Below are 18,664 nucleotides of genomic sequence, written 5' to 3'. Positions count from 1 at the left end.
TCCCCTATCCACACTAACACCCTACCCCCAACTCCATGCCCCCTGACCTTCTGTAATAACCTCTTGTGAGGCACCTTGTCAAATGTCTTCTGAAAATCAAGACAGACCACATCCACTGGCTCTCCTCTATCCACCGCCCTAGACACATCCTCATAGAACTCCAGTAAATTTGTCAGACACGACTTCCCTTTAATGAAACCGTGTTGCGTCTGCCCTATCAAGCAATTCCCTTCAAGATGCCTCGCAATTTCCTCCTTAATGACGGATTCTAACATTTTACCTACCACAGACGTTAAACTAACCGGCCTGTAATTCCCCGCCTTTTGCCTGGCACCCTTCTTAAACAACGGCGTAACATTAGCCGTTTTCCAATCCTCCGGCACTTCCCCGGAATCCAGCGACGTCTGGAAAATAACCACCAAGGCATCCACTATCACCTCCGCCATTTCTTTCAGAACCCTCGGATGCATTCCATCCGGTCCTGGGGACTTGTCCACAATCAGCCCCTCCAGTCTGTCGCGCACCACCTCTCTAGTAACAGTAATGTCATTAAGACCCTCCAGTCCTACCACCTTTCCATCGCTAACACCCGGCAAATTATTCACGTCCTCCTCCGTGAAGACAGAAACAAAAAAGTTATTCAAGACCTTAGCCATATCCCCATCCCCTACCACTAGGTCCCCTTTCTCATCCGCTAAGGGACCAACGTTCACCCTAGCCAGCCTCTTCCTTTTTATATATTTATAAAAACTCTTGCTATCCTTTTTTATATTAAGCGCTAGCCCAGCTTCATAGCTTCTTCTACCCTCCTTTATCAACTTTTTTGTCAATCTTTGTTGACATTTAAACCTTTCCCAATCCTCTTCTCGCCCACTGCTCTTAGCTACTCTAAATTCCTCCGCTTTTAATTTAACACTTTCCTTCACCTCCTTCGTTATCCACGGCTTATTACCTCTCTTCCTACTGTCTTTTTTAACCATCGGAATAAATTTCTGCTGAGCACCAAGAAAGATCTCCTTAAAGATCCTCCACTGCTCCTCAGCAGACCTACCTTCCAACGCGCTCCCCCAGTCCACATTCGCCAATTCTTCTCTCATCCTACCATACTCCCCTCTATTCAAACAAAGGACACGTGTCCGGGAACCCACTTTCTCCTCCTCCATCTGCAACAGAAACTCCACCATACAATGATCACTCTCTCCAAGAGGATCCTTCACCTCAAGGTCCCTAATTCTACCCGCCTCATTACATAGCACCAGATCCAAGATAGCTCGCTCCCTCGTCGGCTCCAAAGGATAAAGACCATCAGTCCCAGGGACTTGTCGATCTTTATAAAGACCATCAGTCCCAGGGACTTGTCAATCTTTAGTTCTAACAATTTTCTCCGTTCCCTTAGCGTGGTAATTGTAATCTTTAAGCTCCTCCCTCCCTTTCACCTCTTGATTTACAATTATTTCTGGGATTTTTTTGTTTTCTGCAATGAAGATAGGCACAAAACATCTGTTCAATGTATCCAGCATTTCCTCATTCCCCATTGTTAATTCCCCAGACTCTCTCTGGAGAATCAACACTTATTACAGTTACTCTTTTCCTTTCTAAATACCAGTAAACACTAACTGTTTTCTTACTTTTCCAGCCAACTTTCTTTCATACTCTATAATTTTTGCCTCAATTCCTTTCGTCATTCCTGACTGTCTTATATTCTGTCCAATCTTCTGACCTGCCACTAATCTTCATTCCTTTTCTTTCAATTTTAAACTACCTTTAACTTGCTTTGTTAGCCACAAATGACACATTCTTTTCCTTTCCTTCTCATTGGAATGTATCTTTGCTAAGTGTTGTAAAATGTCACCTCAAATATCTGCCACTGCATCTCTACTGATCTGTTCCTTAATCTGATTGTCAACTGGGAAATGTCCTTTAAGTTTAAAACACTAGTCTTAACCACTCTTCTCTCCTTCAAACTGATGAAACTCAATCATGTCCTGATCACTAATACCTGGAGGCTCTTTACCATTGCACGTTAAGAAGTCTCACAACCCTGTTTACCCCAATCCAACACCAGCATCTCCACATCATTGCATGTTACCAGATCTAGAATAACCTGTTCTCTGGTGCCAGAATGTGCTGCTGTAAGAAACTGTCCCAAAAACATTTCAAGAATTCATCTTCCAGGCAACCTTAACCAGTCTGATTCATCCAATCTACATCTAAATTGAAATCACCCATGATTATTTCCCTACATTTCTCAGAACCCTTACTATTTCTTCCTGTAAATCACATTCTACATGTAGTGAGTTTTAGACAAGCTGTAAACTACTCCCAGAAGTGAATTCTTACTGTAGCTATTTCCTAACTCTATTTAAACCAATTCTACATCTTGACCTTTAGAACTAAAGTCATCTTTCACTATTGTACTAACATCACCCTTAATTAACAGAGCTGCTTCACCACCTTTTCCCAGCTTCTTACCTCACCAGAATGCCAAATATCTTTGAATGTCCCAGGCATCCCAGCCTTGGGCTCCTTGCAGCCACTTCTCCATAGTGCCTACACATATTTATTTCTACTTGAGCTGACAATTCTTCTGTTTTTTAACAGTTGCTATACCTGTTAATATAAGAACCTTTATTTCTATCTTTTCACGACTTTTGCAACCTCTGGCTTTCTCTGCTGGCACAATCTGAAGAGTGAGTGTTTTGTTCTTTCCTGCCAAGCTGTCATTACCCTTATTATTTCCTTGCTTACCTGCCATGCCCTGTCCAGTTTACTTCTCACATCTTCCCTCACCTTATCCATGGCTCTCACTCTTTACTTTATGGCCCTCTCTGCTGCCCTGGTAAACCCACCAGAACACTAGTCCTGGCAAATAATTAGATGTTAACGAGGTTTATTTTCAGATTCTGTTGACTCTGAAACTCAACAATTGCGAGTGATCAAACTGCTGTAATTCCAGGTGTGTGCGTGAATTATCACATGACCATTAACTCCATTGTATTACAGGACCTGCCCATTGCTTCATGCCTGTGTAGTCACACACAAACTGGTTCAGTTCCAGTACTTAATTATTTTCCTGTTCTGTATGTATTGGTCTTTAGATTCTTTTAGTTGGTATTATCATTTCATAAAGTTAAACAGTAATTCTAAAGCGACATTTCTGTATTTTTTTAGGTGAAAATTCTGATTCAGGAATAGAGAGTCAAAGTTCACCTGCTATTACTTCACAACCTCACCAAGAGGAAATAGTTTTCAGAACTATATGATCACTTTGGCTGTTTGGTCTGGCTGTTTTATGCATTGGACTTGTCAGATCCACATTCACTTTCATACAGTCAGTGCAGGAAGACAAGAGGATTGTCAAAAGAAATGAACAAGGAAGCACAGTGCAACCTCTACAAATGGATACATCTGAACAGAAACTCATTAACAATATCAATATCAGATCAATCACATTGTAAAAGAAACAAGCTGCGACTTGAAACTATGGACAGTCTCAAATTTTGAATTAAAGGCAGCAAGTTTGTTTCTACTTATAATGCCAGACCTTGTTATAACCTTTCAAAATATTGAAAGTATGAGCTGTATGTAACTTTATTTCGTGCAACATGAATGACCACAAATCATTCATGTTGCACAATTCGGATCCAGCAAAAGATCCGGCTCTCATACTCTCAACCTGTTGATCAGGGAGAGGGAACTGTTAGATTGTGTTTAATTTTTGTTTTAAGGGCTTATTGTTGAGCCGTACACAGCCAATTTTATTTTTTTTACCTCAATGCACTTTAATGCAAGGATGAACCACTGTGAAAATTCGTATCTGGTGTCAGACGCCTATTGGTGAATCAAGTGCAGCAAGTCTGGAAAAAGAACTCGTAAAAGGACATTTGAACACATGTCGAATGCACACAGCTGATTCATTCTGAGAAAAATGATAGCAGTCTTGGTTCTGAGTCAAAGGATTTTGCAAACAAGTCAATCCTACCCTCTCTCAAAACTGGACACAACTCTTAAAGACTACAAAGGGTAAAAATCATATCTTTTAAAACAGCGTGTGTTATTTTAATAAAATGGTGATAAACCTCAACAGGTTCATAAACCTTAGTGACCTTTCCATTGGGTCATTTGGACTCAAAACATTTAATTGTTTCTCTCTCCACAGGTGCTGCCAGACCTGCCAGGTTTCTGCAGTATTTTGTGTTTTTGTTTCAGATTTCCGGTGATATTTTGCTTTGATTTGTAAACCGTATTGGATAATTAGAATCATAGATGTTTGCAGCATGGAAACAGGCCCTTTGGCCCAACTTGTCCATGCTGCCCCTTTTTTTAACCTCTAAGCTAGTTCCAGCTGCCTGTGTTTGGCCCGTATCCCTCTCTACCCATCTTGCCCATGTAACTGCTTTTTAAAAATGCTTTTTAAAAGACAAAATTGTAGCCGCCTCTACTGCTACCTCTGGCAGTTTGTTGCAGACACTCCCCACCCTCTGTGTGAAAAAATTGCCCTTCTGGACCTTTTAACTGTCCCCTCTGACCTTAAACTTGGGCCCTCTAGTTTTAGACTGCCCTACCTTTGGGAAAAGATATTAACTATCTAGCTGATTTATGCCCCTTATTATTTTATAGATCTGTATAAGATCATCCCTCAACCTCCTACACTCCAGAGAAAAAAAGTCCCAGTCTACCCAGCCTCTCCTTATAACTCAAACCATCAAGGGCTGGTAGCATCCTAGTAAATTTGTTTTTGCGCTCTTTCTGGTTTAATATACTTTCTATAATAGGGTACCAGAACTTTACACAGTATTCCAAGTATGGCCATAACAGTGTCTCCCTCCCTCCCTGATACTGATTAGACTAGAATAGAGTATGGACAGGTGTCAGTGTGGTCAGGGTGGAGTCTTCCTGTGCTGGACTGACTTCCTGTTGGGATCTTCACTATGGCAGTCACAGGAATGTTTCTAACATTTATTCTTTCATGGGATGTGAACATTGTTGGTAAGGCCAGCCTGTTACAAATTCCTAATTACCCTTTAACAAGGCTGATGAGTTAAAATAGGGTCACTGAATACTGAGGTCACTGGTGATATGATACAAATGCATGCGTGTAGAGTCCTGATGGTTCCAGAAGGTAAACAAAGGAAAAAAATTAATGTTCCTTCCCACTTGAAATCTAATAGTTCCACCGACTTGAAATGTCCAGAAGCATTTACATTTCACTGCAGATTATAAAAAATGCTATAATTACAGGATTCTGTCACTGACAGTAGAGAGGTCGATTTAAACTGCCCCGATTTTCCCACTCTCTACCCATCCATTAATAGAGGGTTTATTTTATTCTCATTTTCCTAACCCTTAAATTTGGAAAGGTTCCAATCCTCTAGACGTGACTCACACGGCAAACTCAAATTAAGATGAAATAAAAGGTTCTGTTCATTTTTGTACTCCCTAACATGAGAGGTTTTTCATAATATCCACCCCATTTTCTTTCGCACAATATAAATGAGGGAATAAGGAAGAGGGTTCAGGGCATGATAAACTACACGTAGGAGTTTCTCAGTCCAGGATCGGAAGAAAACTGGAATGTTCTTTCCGAGGGGAGTTGACTGTCACAGAATGATTTGTCTTTACTGATTGAGACTTGCACAACATGAGAAGGCACATAGAATGATTCAGTCGGGAGGCATGTGTTCAAAGTTCCAGTAGTTGGATGTTTGATGAGGGTCGGCAAAGTGGCACAATGGTTAGCACTGCTTCCTCACAGCTCCAGGGACCCGGGTTCAATTCCGGCTTTGGGTGACTATTTATGTGGAGTTTACACATTCTTCCAGTGTCTGTGTGGGTTTCTTCCGAATGCTCTGGTTTCCTCCTACAGTCCAAAGATGTGCAGGTTAGGTGGATTGCAGATGCTGAATTACTGCTTAGTTTCCCAAGATGTGTAGGTGAGATGAATTAGCCATGGGAGATGTGTGGGTTTATGGGGATTGGGATGGGCAGAGAGCCTGGGTAAGGTATTCTGTCAGGGAGTCGGTGCAGACTCGATGCTGAATGGCCATTTCTACACTGTAGAGATTCCATGGTGTTAGGATTGGAGTTCTTTCTGCTGGCACTGGCTTGATGGTCGACACCACAGGCTGTCACCTGGAGTTAACGAAGAACAGCACAGGAAACAGGCCCTTCGGCCCTACAAGCCCATGCCACCCATTTTGACACACTCAGTGAGTGCCTTATTTAAGTCTTTCATCATTCATTGACGTTTTTGTCTACCTCTAGTGGAATTCCACAATAAAGGGGGTGGAAATTTAGGGAATTGTATGTATGCCAGATTAAGGGAGATCCAATTAAGGGACAAGTTATTGACGCCAATCAGCCTAAAAAGCACATTTTTGGGATGTGAGAGGAAACCAGAGAAAACCCATGTAGGCACGGGGAGAATGTGCAAACTCCCACAGACATTGATCCAAGCTGGAGGTCCGACCCAGGTCCCTGTAACTGTACAGCAAACAGTGATAGTCACTGAGCTGTCGTGTTGCCCGTCAGTTGGTCCAGATTAAACGTACACTAACGGACATGAAGCACTAGGCAACTCTCAAAGCAACATCCAAGAGCAACCCTCGCACGACCCACCACGTGTATGCACCTTGTTGGCCAACAAGGCAGCCTGAATCGCCTGTGGATGTATAAGGAGACATCAATAAACATAAATAGATATACAACAGGCTATCCAGACAGTGATGGAAGATCCCCAATAGCTCCAACGTAAGTGACAAGGTGAGCTTTGAAATTTGTTGGATGACTGATAGGAATCTAATAATTCCCACTAACGTCCTGAGGCTCTTGATCTTCAACCAGAAGATTCGTTTGTATCCCTCCATTTTCAGTCTGCTCATGTGACTATCCAGATTAGTCTTAAACAAATCTAGCGTGTCTGCCTCCACCACTCTATTTGGCAGTGCATTCCAGGCCCTCACAACCCTCTGTGTAAAAAAAGTCCCTCTGACATCTGAGTTATACCTCGCCTCTCACACTGAGCCCGTGACCCCTCGTGATCGTCACCCCCGACCTGGGAAAAGGCTTTCCACTGTTCACCCTATCTATACCCTTCAGAATTTTATACACCTCTATTAGGTCTCTCCTCATTCTCCATCTTTCCAGGGAGAACAACCCCAGTTTACCCAATCTCTCCTCATAGCTAAGACTCTCCATAATAGGCAACATCCTGGTAAACCTCCTCTGCACTGTCTCTAAGGCCTCCACATCCTTCCGGTAGTGCGGCAACCAGAACTGGACGCAGTGCTCTAAATGTGGTCTAACCAACGTTCTACACAGCTGCAACATCAGACTCCAAATTTTAAACCCTATACCCCTTCCTATAAAGGCAAGCATACCATATGCCTTCTTCACCATCTGTGCTGCCACCTTCAAGGATTTGTGGACTTGCACACCGAGGTCCCTCTGTGTTTCTATAGTCTTGATGGTCCTACTATTTATTGTACAACTTCCCCCTACATTAGTTCTTCCAAAATGCATCACCTCGCATTTATCTGGATTAAATTCCACCTGCCATTTCTCCGCCCAATTCACCAGCCTATCTCTCTCCTGCTGTATTGTCCATCAATGTTCATCGCTATCACAAAGTCCAGCCATCTTTGTGTCATCCGCAAACTTGCTGATCACACCAGTTACTCCTTCCAAATCATTTATATATATTACAAATAGCAGAGGTCCCAGTACGGAGCCCTGCGGAACACCAATGGTCACAGACCTCCAGCTAGAAAAAGACCCTTCCACTGCTACCCTCTGTCTCCTGTGACCAAGCCGGTTCTCAGCCCATCTAGCCACCTGTCCTTGTATCCCATGAGCCTTAACCTTTTTTACCAACCTGCCATGAGGGACTTTGACAAATGCCTTACTGAAATCCATATAGATGACATCCACGGCCCTTCCTTCGTCAACCGTTTTTGTCACCTTCTCAAAGAACTCCACCAGATTTGTAAGGCACGACCTCCCTCTTGCAAAACCATGCTATCTGTCACTAATGAGATTGTTCTGTTCTAAATGCGCATCCATCCTGTCTTTAAGAATCCTCTCCAACAACTTCCCTACCATGGACGTCAAGCTCACTGGCCTATAGTTACCTGGGTTATCTCTGCTGCCCTTTTTAAATAACAGTACCACATTTGCTATCCTCCAATCCTCTGGGACCTCACCTGTGTCCAAAGAAGAGACAAAGATTTCCATCAGAGGCCCAGCAATTTCATCTCTTGTCTCCCTGATCAGTTAGGATAAATGCCATCAGGCCCCGGGGATTTGTCAGTTTTAATGTTGCTTAAAAAACCTAACACTTCCTCCCTTGTAATGGAGATTTTCTCCAACGGGTCAACAGCTCCCTCTGAGACACCCCCAGACAACAAGTCCCTCTCCTTTGTGAATACTGACGCAAAGTATTCATTCAGGATCTCCCCTATTCCCATGGGCTCTAAGCATAATTCCCCTCCTTTGTCCCTGAGGTCTGATTTTTTTTTCTCTCTGACAACTCTTTTCTTCCTAACATATAAATAAAATGCCTTTGGATTCTCCTTAATCCTGTCTGCCAAGAACATTATGTGACCTCTTTTCGCCCTTCTAACTCCCCGTTTGAGTTCTTTCCTACTTTCTCTGTATTCCTCCAGAGCTCTGTCTCTTTTCAGTTGCCTGGACCTAACATACGCCTCTCTTTGTGATCAAGTCCTCAATATCCCTGGTTATCCACGGCTCTCGAATTCTGCCTTTCCTATCCTTTTTACAGGCACATGTCTGTCCTGCAGCCTTATCAGATGTCCCTTGAAAGACTCCCACATACCCGACGTAGACTTGCTCTCAAACGGCCTCTCCCAATCTATGGCCACCAATTCCTGCCTAATCTGGCTGTAGCTAGCCTTCCCCCAATTTAGCACCCTCCCCTTAGGATAACACTCATCCTTTTCCATTACTATCCTAAAGTAAATCGAATTGTGGTCACTATTTGCCAAATGTTCCCCTACTGAAACCTTGACAACCTGACCAGGCTCATTTCCCAGAACTAGGTCCAGTATAACCCCCTCTCTAGTCGGGCTAACTACATACTGTTCCAAAGAACCTTCCTGTCTGCATTTTACAAATTCCTCCCCATCCAGACCCCCAGCCCAGTTCTGTTCACGTTGGCAATCAGATATGAACTACTGCAATTGAGTTCCAACAGACAAGATCACAGTGCAGCTTGGGGGAGGTCATGCGATATACCTCCTCAATGTTAATACAGGATGACTGGAATCTTGAGGTTTAATTGAATCATAGAACCCACGGTGCAGAAGGAAGCCATTTGACCCATCAAGTCTACACCGACCACAATCCCACCCAGGCCCTATCCCCATAACCCAATGCATTTACCCTAGCTAGTCCCCCTGACACTGAGAAGCGATTTAGCATAGCCAATCCTAATCTACAAATCTTTGTGCAGTGGGAGGGAACAGGAACACCCGGAGAAAATGCACACAGATACAGAGAACATGCAAAGCACACACACACACGAGGCTGGAATTGAACCTGGGTCCCTGGTGCTGTGAGACAGCAGTGCTAACGACTGTGCTACCGTGCCGCCTGTTGGAGTTGGGATTCCTTTTATTTTTGGAGACGCTGCTGTCGGGTTAATTAACTGCTGTTCTCTCTGTCGAACCCGTGGTGTTGGGACTGCTCATGCTTCAGTCATTAGCATCATTATGGAAGGTTAGGATCTGCAATCGATTTCCTTTATTTGGAGCTGGCTGGACCAGACTCCACAACCTCACGACCACTGTTATTTTCAAATTGTTGCAAAGCATCCCGGTGACCGGCTGGAGACATGTTGTTAGCTCAGTAAGTTTCCATTTTTAACAACACAGAAAAAAATGACTTTATAAAATAATCCAGCTGATTAATGTATTTTTTAATCTTTCACATCTCGACCTTAACACACCTTACCCCGCGCCCCCCAACCCTTTTGCAGAAATGAAATGAATTCATTTTAATATTTTCTGTTTTCATCTTTTTTTAATGTGGGTCACACGAAGGAAGGATCAGGAAACTTGGTAGTATAGAGGCATACTTTAATTCACGTGGCAAACTCAAAGACACGATTTACCAGGTGGAAATGGCAGTTTCTGCTGCATCTTTGTTTTCAGTTTCGGGACTGAATTCTCTGATCTCACCCACAGCTGGGATTCTCCAGTCCCGCTGCTGGGAGTCTCCAGTCCCGCGGCTGGGATTCTCCAGTCCTGCTGCTGGGAGTGGAGATTTGACTGAGTGCCAAGTTCTCCATTCTCACTGGCAGCCGTAACAGGATGTGAATGATTGGAGAATTCTGGCCTTAGACTCTGGCCGTCTGGAGAGCATTGTCCTTTGCAGCAACGTCAGTAATTCGGTGAGGATTTAAATTTCATCTGCTTGGGGAAGTCTCTTTGAGCACAAAACTTCTGAATTCATCTTCCCTCTGTTGTTAGGAGGGGAGCAGGGGCGGGGGTTCAGGCATATCACCCCTCCCTGGATCTTGGACTGAGACTGTGGGATTTACAGGGTGATGAGTCCAGAGGGATCGAATGTGGATTGAGCAGCTCATGGGAATCCTGGACATCTCACTCTGGTGGTGCCAGGACCTGAGATTATCTGATTGAATTGTTCTTAACATAGAAAGAAAATAGGAGCAGGAATAGACCATTCAGCCCTTCGAACCTGTTCTGTTATTCATTATGACCCTCCAACTCAGGAACCTGGACCTGCTTTCTCCCCATATCCTCTGATCCTTTTATTCCCAAGAGCTGTGCCTAACTCCTTGAAGACGTGAATGATTTGGCCTCAACTGCTTTCTGTGGTACTGAATTCCACAGACTGACCACTCTCTGGGTGAAGGAATTTCTCCTCATCTCAGTCCTAAATGGTTTACCCTGTACCCCTGGTTCTGGATTCCCCTGCCGCCAGGAACATCCTTTCTGCATCTACCCTGTCTAGTCCTGTTAGAATTTTATACATTTGAGATTCCCCCCTTGCTCTTCTAAACTCCAGCGAATATAATCCTAACCAACTCAATCTCTCCTCAAAGCAGTCCCGTCATCCAAGGAATCACTCTGGTAAATCTTCACTGCACTCACCCGTGGCATGAACATTCTTCCTCAGATAAGGAGATCAAAACTGCACACAATATTCTGACTGGTACACAAGGTCACCCAAGTCTCGTTGCACATTCCCCTCTCTCTCAATTTATAGTCATTCAGATAATAATCTGCCTTGCTGTATCCACCAAAGTGGATAGAGTTGTACCTGTTAATTCTCAGACACTTTCGACCAGTTTCCTTACTCTGAGGTTTTACCCCGGTGCCCTCATTTGCAAGATGGAGAAAGGACAAACACAAGTAAAGGTTCAACAAGTTTATTAATAATAACACTATTAACCCTTAAATTACCCCTTCATCAGGTGAGTGGAGAGTTCACGAGGGGGCAATCCCTGAAAGCTTGTGGGTTTATTATCAAATAAACCTGCTGGACTTTAAGCTGGTGTTGTGAGATGACTCCTGCTAAGTATCAGTAGGGTGCAACAACCTTTGATGGGTGATTGATGAATCAGACCCAGACAGGTTTGTGTACTGTACAATTGGCCTGTCTGAGGTTTGACTGTTTGATTTTAATATGCCTAATTCTTTAATTTAGGATATCCAATTTTATCAGCCTTAAAACTAGGCCCTGTTTATATTACAATAGCCTCACATTTATTCACATTATACTGCATCTGCCATGCATTTGCCCACTCAAATTGTCCAGATCACACAGAAGCATCTCTGCATCTCCTCACAGCTCATCCTCCCACCCAGCACTGACTGACCCCTGTGATGGCCCATTTGTCACTGTCTGCCATTTGGAAAAAGACCTATTTAATCCTGCTCTAGTTTCTAGTTTGCCAATCAGTTTTATATCCATCTCAATACACTGCCCCCTCTTCCATGTGCTTTAACTTATCTGCTTCACTCTTATGTCAGACTTTGTTGAAATCCTTCTAAAAGTCCAAATAAACCACATCCACTCGCTTCCCTTTGTCAACTCTACCAGTTGCATCCTCAAAAGATTCCAGTGGATTTCTCAAGCATGATTTCCTTTTCATAAACTCATGATGACTCTGTTCGATCCTGCCAAACTTTTCCAAGTTCTCTGCTATTAAATCGTTGACAGTGGACCCCAAAACTTTCCCCATTCCTGACATCAGGCTGACTGCCCTCTACCTCCCTTTTATAAATAGAGGGGTTACATAAACTACCCTTTGATCTGTAGGAACTGTCCCAAACACTATAGAATTCTGGAAGATGACCAATGCATCCATTATTTCTAGAGTCACATCCTTAAGTACTCTGGGATGTCGATGATCAGACCCTAGGGAATTCTCAGCCTTCAAACCCAACAATTTTCCCAGTGCCATTTCCCTGCAAATACTGATTTCCTTCAGTTCCTCCCTCTCACTGAACCTTGTGTTCCAACATTTTTGTATGTTATTTGTGTCCTTCCTTTGTGAAGAGAGAAAAAAGATCAGCCTTTTTCTTCCCCATTATAAATCTCCCTGTTTCTGACAGTAAGGGACTGACATCTGTTTTCACCAATCTATTTCTCTCTAATCCCTATAGAAGTTTTTACTGTCAGTTTTTACGTTCCCTGCAAGCTTACTCTCGCACTCTATTTTCCCCTTCTTAATCGATCCCTTTGTCCTCCTTTGCTGAATTCTAAACTGAGCCCGATCCCCAGGTCTGTTGTTTTTCTGGCCAAGTTGTGTGTCTCTTTCTTGGAATAATATGAGCTCTAATTTCCCTAGTAAGCCATTGTTTGGCAATTTTTTCCATTTTATTTTTGGGCCAGACAGGAATGACCAACTGTTGCCATTCACCCATGCACTCTTTGAAAGCTTTGCCACTGCCCATCCAATATCATTCCTTTAAGTAACGTTCCCCAATCCATCATAACCAACTCAAGCCTCATACCTTCATACTTTCCTTTATTTAGATTCAGGACACTAGTCTCAGAATCCACTACATCACTCTCCATCTTGACGCAGAATTCTATCAGATTATGATCGCTCATCCCAAAGAGCCCTTGGTAACCAGATTTCCAGTTATTCTTCTCTGTTCTGGGTGTCACAGCAGTTAGCACTGTTCCCTCACAGTGCCAGGGACTCAGGTTCGATTCCCAGTTTGGATCACTGTCTGTGTGGAGTTTGCACATTCTCCCTGTGTCTGTGTGGGTTTCCTCTGGATGCTCCAGTTTCCTCCCACAGTCCAAAGGTGTGCGGGTTAGGTGGATTGGCCATGCTAAATTGCCCCTTAGTGTCAGAGGGACTAGCTAGGGTAAATGGGGATAGAGCCTGTGTAGGGTAGTGATTGGTGCAGTGTCGATGGGCTGAATGGCCTCCTTCTGCATTGTAGGATTCTATTGTACAATACTCAGTCTTGGATAACATATTCTCTAGTTAGTTCCTCAACCTGTTGGTCCAGACAATTATCCTGTATACTCTCCAGGAATTCCTCAATGGCATTGTTACTAATCTATATGCAAATTAAATTCACCCATAATTACAGATGTTCATTTATCACACGCGTCTCTAAATGTTTTTCCATGCCATTCCCAACATCACCAGTGTACTTTGGATATCTATATGCAACCCCCATTAATGTTTTTTGTCCCTTGGTGTTTCTCAGCACTACCCAAACAGATTCCACATCATCAAAGCTAATATCCATTCCCACCATTGCACTAATTTCCTCTTTAACCAGCAATGCAATTCCACTGCCTTTTCCTGTTAGTCCGTCCTTCCGAAATACTGAATACCTCTGAATGTTCAGTTCCCCTGGTCACCCTGCAGCCATGTGCATAATCCAGACAATATCATATCCATTTACATCTATTGCTGCGATTAATTCATCCATTTAATTGCAAATGTTCTGTGCATAAAGGCACAAATCCTTAAGGCTTTAATCCATTATTTTTCACTATGGCTCAGTTTGATTCTGGCCCTTGGTTTCTCTGCCAATCACTTTTCCTATTTCCCTTTTCTGTATTTTGTTCTTGTCTGTGTCTCCCCCTCCCCTGACCCCTTGCATTGGTTCCTAACCCCCTGCCTCCCAATCGCTCTAGCAAATATTCCCGTCCCACAATGACATCAGTCCCAGTCCTGCCCAGGTGTAACCTGTCCAGTTTGTACAGGTCCCACCTCCCCCAGACCCAGGAAACTGAAAGCCTCCCCCTCGCACCGTCTATTCAGCCACGTATTAATCTGATATCTCCTATTTCTACTCTGACTAATACATGGCACTGGGCCCCTCTAATAAGCTTTTAGCATCTCATCCCTCCTTTTCCCTACATTGTTTGTACCAATGTGTACCACGGCCAGTGTCTGTTCACCCTTGCCATCCAGAATGTCCTGTAGCCGCTCTGAGACATCCTTGATCCTGGCACCAGGGAGTTTTGTTTGCAGCCACAGAAATGTTTATCTATTCCCTTACATTTGAATCTCCTATGCTAGGAAGTATTAGGATTCTATTAAAATGAATGTATAGTTTTTTGCACAAGTAAAATTAAACTGCCATTCATTATGTAAACTGTGTCTAGACAACACCTAAGACAAAGGAAGAATAGGGAACAGGGTGTTCCTTGTTACTGATACAATTAATATTCAGAATACTGTGAGCTAGGAAGCAGTTTAGACACAGATGGGGTGTTGAAGAATCAGCAGCAAGAAAGAGAGAGAAGCAGCCGTATTCAGCTCAGCTAAAGATAAGCTGCTTAAGAACATAAGAAATAGGAGCAGGAGTGGGCCATCCAGCCCTTCGAGCCTGCCCCGCCATTCAATAAGATCATGGCTGATCTGTCGTGTCTCAGTTCCACATTCCCGCCCTCTCCCCATAACCCTTAATCCCCTCGCTTATCAAAAACCCATCAACCCACGTCTTAAGAATATTTAGCGAGGCAGCCTCCACCACTTCAACGGGCAGAGAATTCCAGAGATTCACCACCCTTTGAGTGAAGAAGTTCCTCCTCAACTCCGTTCTAAACCACCCCCCCTTTATCTTGAGGCTGTGCCCCCTAGTCCTACTGTCCTTTCTGAGCGGGAAGAGTCTCTCCACCTCTACCCTATCCATCCCATTCATCATCTTATACGTCTCAATGAGATCTCCCCTCATTCTTCTAAACTCTAACGAGTACAAGCCTAGTTTATTCAGCCTCTCCTCATAGCTCAACCCCCTCAACTCCGGTATCAGCCTAGTAAACCTCCAAGTACACTCCCTCCAAGGCCAAAATATCCTTGCGTAAGTACGACGACCAAAACTGCACACAGTACTCCAGCTGCGGCCTCACCAATGCCCTATACAGCCGCAGCAAGACCTCCCTACTTTTATATTCAATCCTCCTCGCTATGAACCTGTCATTGATGCTTGTGGTATTGTTGGAGTAGGCGAAATATGTACTGGTGATGCCCGGGTGTGGTCGGTTAATCCTTGGATAGCTTGCCTTTCTTAGGCTGATCTTCTATTATTTACTAGACTGCAAGGGTAGTGACAGTGGTTACTAGATTACTTGGCTCATGAAATATGGGTATTAGGGCTGCTTTAACGAGGGAAAATGAGTGGAATCTTGTTAATGGCACCTCTGGGGTGCCTAGAGATAGGGGTAGCTTGCATTGTTCAATGTATAAGAGTGATATGAGTATCCTTCGGCTTCTAATTCTAATTCGGATTCGCATTCTAATCAGTAATCTCTAAACTGTCTGTGCTTTATATGCTCTGTCTGAGGCCAGAACTCTCCATTCACCAGACGAAGAGGGTGTCCCTCAAAAGCTTGTGAGTATATTATCAAATAAATAGGTTGGACTAAAACCTGGTGTTGTCAGACTTTTTACTGTGTTTACGCCAGTCCAACGCCGGCATACCCACATCATATCCTTGGGCTGTCAGCCCTTACACTAGTGTGTCATTGAACCGAGTTTAGTTCAATTGAATAGGTTAGGGCAGTAGTAACTGTGTTTACCTGGGTCAGGTGGAGATTATATGGAGCAGGGGAGTAGGTCACCTTCCCCAACGATAGCGCCTTTTTGGGGGCTTCCGGCCTAATTACTTCTTGACAGTTGGTTCCCCAAGGATATAGTATCCTGTTGGTTAAGGGCCTAAGTGCGAGTCTGGGTGCTTTAGACAGAAGGTTGCTCAGATTGAATAGACTAAATTCCTGAAGATTTAAACAAGATTGGTGGGCAAGGTTGCCGAGAGTCTGGGATGGAGTCGTACGATGTGATCGCCAACCAGCCGGTGGTTATTGACAACGTGAGTAACCCGCCGGCTCCTCTCTCTCTCTGATATAGCCGATTCACATAGGGGTGGCGAGGGGGTTTGAGGAAAAAAAGCCAAGTACAGCGCGGGCAACACTTACTCAGTCAGGGGGTAAAATAAGACTTCCCATTGCCGCTCGCTGCCATGGCAACAGCCGCGCCCCAACTGCTGTTCACTGAAGGCCATTAAAATTCGCCCTTTGCCATCCTGTGCCCATTGCTTATTTTAACACCAGCGGCTTTGGCGGGATGCTGAATGTGGCTTCGATTTTACTTCGCCTCACTGTAACCGCCGCGCCGTTTCTCCCCTCTCCCCGCCCGTTCGCGAGAGGATGGAATGAAAGCCTGCGGCCTACCGCCCATGGCTGTCTTTATACGGCTTGGCTGGCCCCGCCTCACCACTGCTGATTGGCTGGCTGACTGCAGTCTCGTCGCCGCTTCCGCCCGATTGGCTCGGGCCGCTGTCAATCAGTACGCCGCTTCCGGTTTGGGAAGCTGCTCAGAAATGATGATCAGTACCAAAAAAAAACACCCCTTAAAATGCTCCTTTTGGCAATGAAGTACAGTTTAACGTTTCTTATTAGTGTCACAAGTAGGTTTACATTCACACTGCAATGAAGTTACTGTGAAAATCCCCTAGTCACCACACTCCAATGCCTGTTCGGGTACATGGAGTGAGAATTTAGCATGGCCAATGTACCTAACCAGAGCGTCTTTTGGACTGTGGGAGGAGGCAGGAGCACCTGGAGGAAACCCATGCATTTGTGTAGGGAACATGCAAACTCCGCACAGACAGTGACCCAGGCTGGGAATTGAATCCGGGTCCGTGATGCTGTGAGGCAGTAGTATTAACCACCGTGCCCCAAACAGAGTAGAATTTATAGGGAAAGAAACGCTTGCGTTTGTGTAGCATCTTTCATGACCACAGAACATCTCAGACGGCTTTACAGCCAATCGAGTACTTTCTTTTTGAAGTCCTACTGTAATTGCTGTAATTTAGTTTATTTTGGGTGCTGTTGTGATGCTGGCAGATACCTGTGACTTTAATCCCAGTGACTGACTGAAAGGATCACAAAACCAAGATCCCAAGTTTTAATACTGTTACTGAAACTAAAACCAACATTGACTAATGACTACTTCGTGGACAACTTATACTTTAAACTAGAGAAAAGAGGCTTTAAACCTGACCATCAATCTCACACCAGATTTATACTTTACTCTGGCTCTTATGTGGACAGTTCATTCTCCTGGAATCAGTCAAAAGCTATTTGCTGCTCTCAATGGCTTGCTTCCTTTTACCTTTCCCAGCCAGGTAGCTTGGACAGACCTTCACAGGAAGAGTTACCCCGGAAAGTCTTCCCTCTAGCCGGTTTTTGTAAAAGATTGTTTTCTTTGCTCATCCGAACACCGTTCCCAAGTCCTGCTCATTTAAGCTGTGTGGTGCAGTGGTTACTGGCTCAATTTGACCAATGGTTGTTGTTTGGGAAGTGGGGGTCTCAGCAAAGTTTAGGATTACAGGTAAACAAATACCTCTGGGTTTTCAGCCTTTGGGGGTCTAAGTTTTTACTGTTAATTTGCTGAAGTTATTTGTCATGTTTTATTACATCTCTTCTAGTTAACAAAAATTTGTATTTGTTTGTTCAGTGAAAGAGGTCTAAGTTCACACTGTTCCTGCAAACATTTCTCACTATATTGCAAAAAACAAATACACCATACAAAACCAGTATTTCAGGATGGAATACTACCACACAATAACATCAGCAGGGTTTTATAACTTAAAAATTGGGGTCTCTCAGTATTGCTGTTTTATCCTCCCACTCCATTCTCAATCTTGCTCTTTTATCCTGCTGGCCCCACTTTTTGTCCTGCTTAGCAACCATCTGTTTATTTGGGTGACCTGGAGTTCAGTTGTTTGATCCAGGGACAGGAATTCGGCCAAGTGTCAGGAGAATGGGAGGTTTTGCAGGGCCTTTGGCTGGTTTAGGGGATAGTGCAACTGGGGAGTTTCAGTTTCTGGTGCTAATTGGCCCCAGAACTTGGGTCAGCTTTTCTGGGCTGAGATGATAGGGAGAGGGTCTTCTATCATCCATACTGGATATGACTACATATAGTAGCCTGGTGGGGGTAAGCATGAGGTCCAAACTGGTTGGGCTCCCTTTGCTGGTGAGTTGGGGGATGGTTTCTGTGTCTTTTGGGACACTGTTGCCCACTGGGGAATGGCCAGCTGCTACTGGTGTACCTCCAGGTGGCTTATCAACTGGGGGAGGCTTAACACTCCCACCTGGGTGAATGTGGGAACTTCTCAGCTCCACAGTTCTTCTTGCTCTG

The 18,664-nt window shown here is 44.1% G+C and overlaps 1 protein-coding gene across 2 annotated transcripts in view; it reads left to right on the top strand.

Annotated features, from left to right (window-relative positions):
- The window catches only part of LOC145360258 (tumor necrosis factor receptor superfamily member 5-like), an 88,268-nt gene extending 84,167 nt beyond the window's left edge, over nt 1-4,101 (top strand). For both annotated transcript variants that reach the window (XM_080215344.1, XM_080215343.1), the window contains one exon: nt 3,172-4,101. The gene's annotated coding sequence lies outside the window, so the exon portion shown is untranslated. The remainder of the gene's footprint in view (nt 1-3,171) is intronic.
- Nucleotides 4,102-18,664: the final 14,563 nt, after the last annotated feature.

Source organism: Carcharhinus amblyrhynchos, chromosome 30 (assembly GCF_965287045.1).
Source record: "Carcharhinus amblyrhynchos chromosome 30, sCarAmb.v2.hapA, whole genome shotgun sequence".
NCBI lineage: Eukaryota > Metazoa > Chordata > Chondrichthyes > Carcharhiniformes > Carcharhinidae > Carcharhinus > Carcharhinus amblyrhynchos.
The sequence above is the reverse complement of the archived record's forward strand: the minus strand, read 5'-3'. Positions and strand labels throughout refer to the sequence as shown.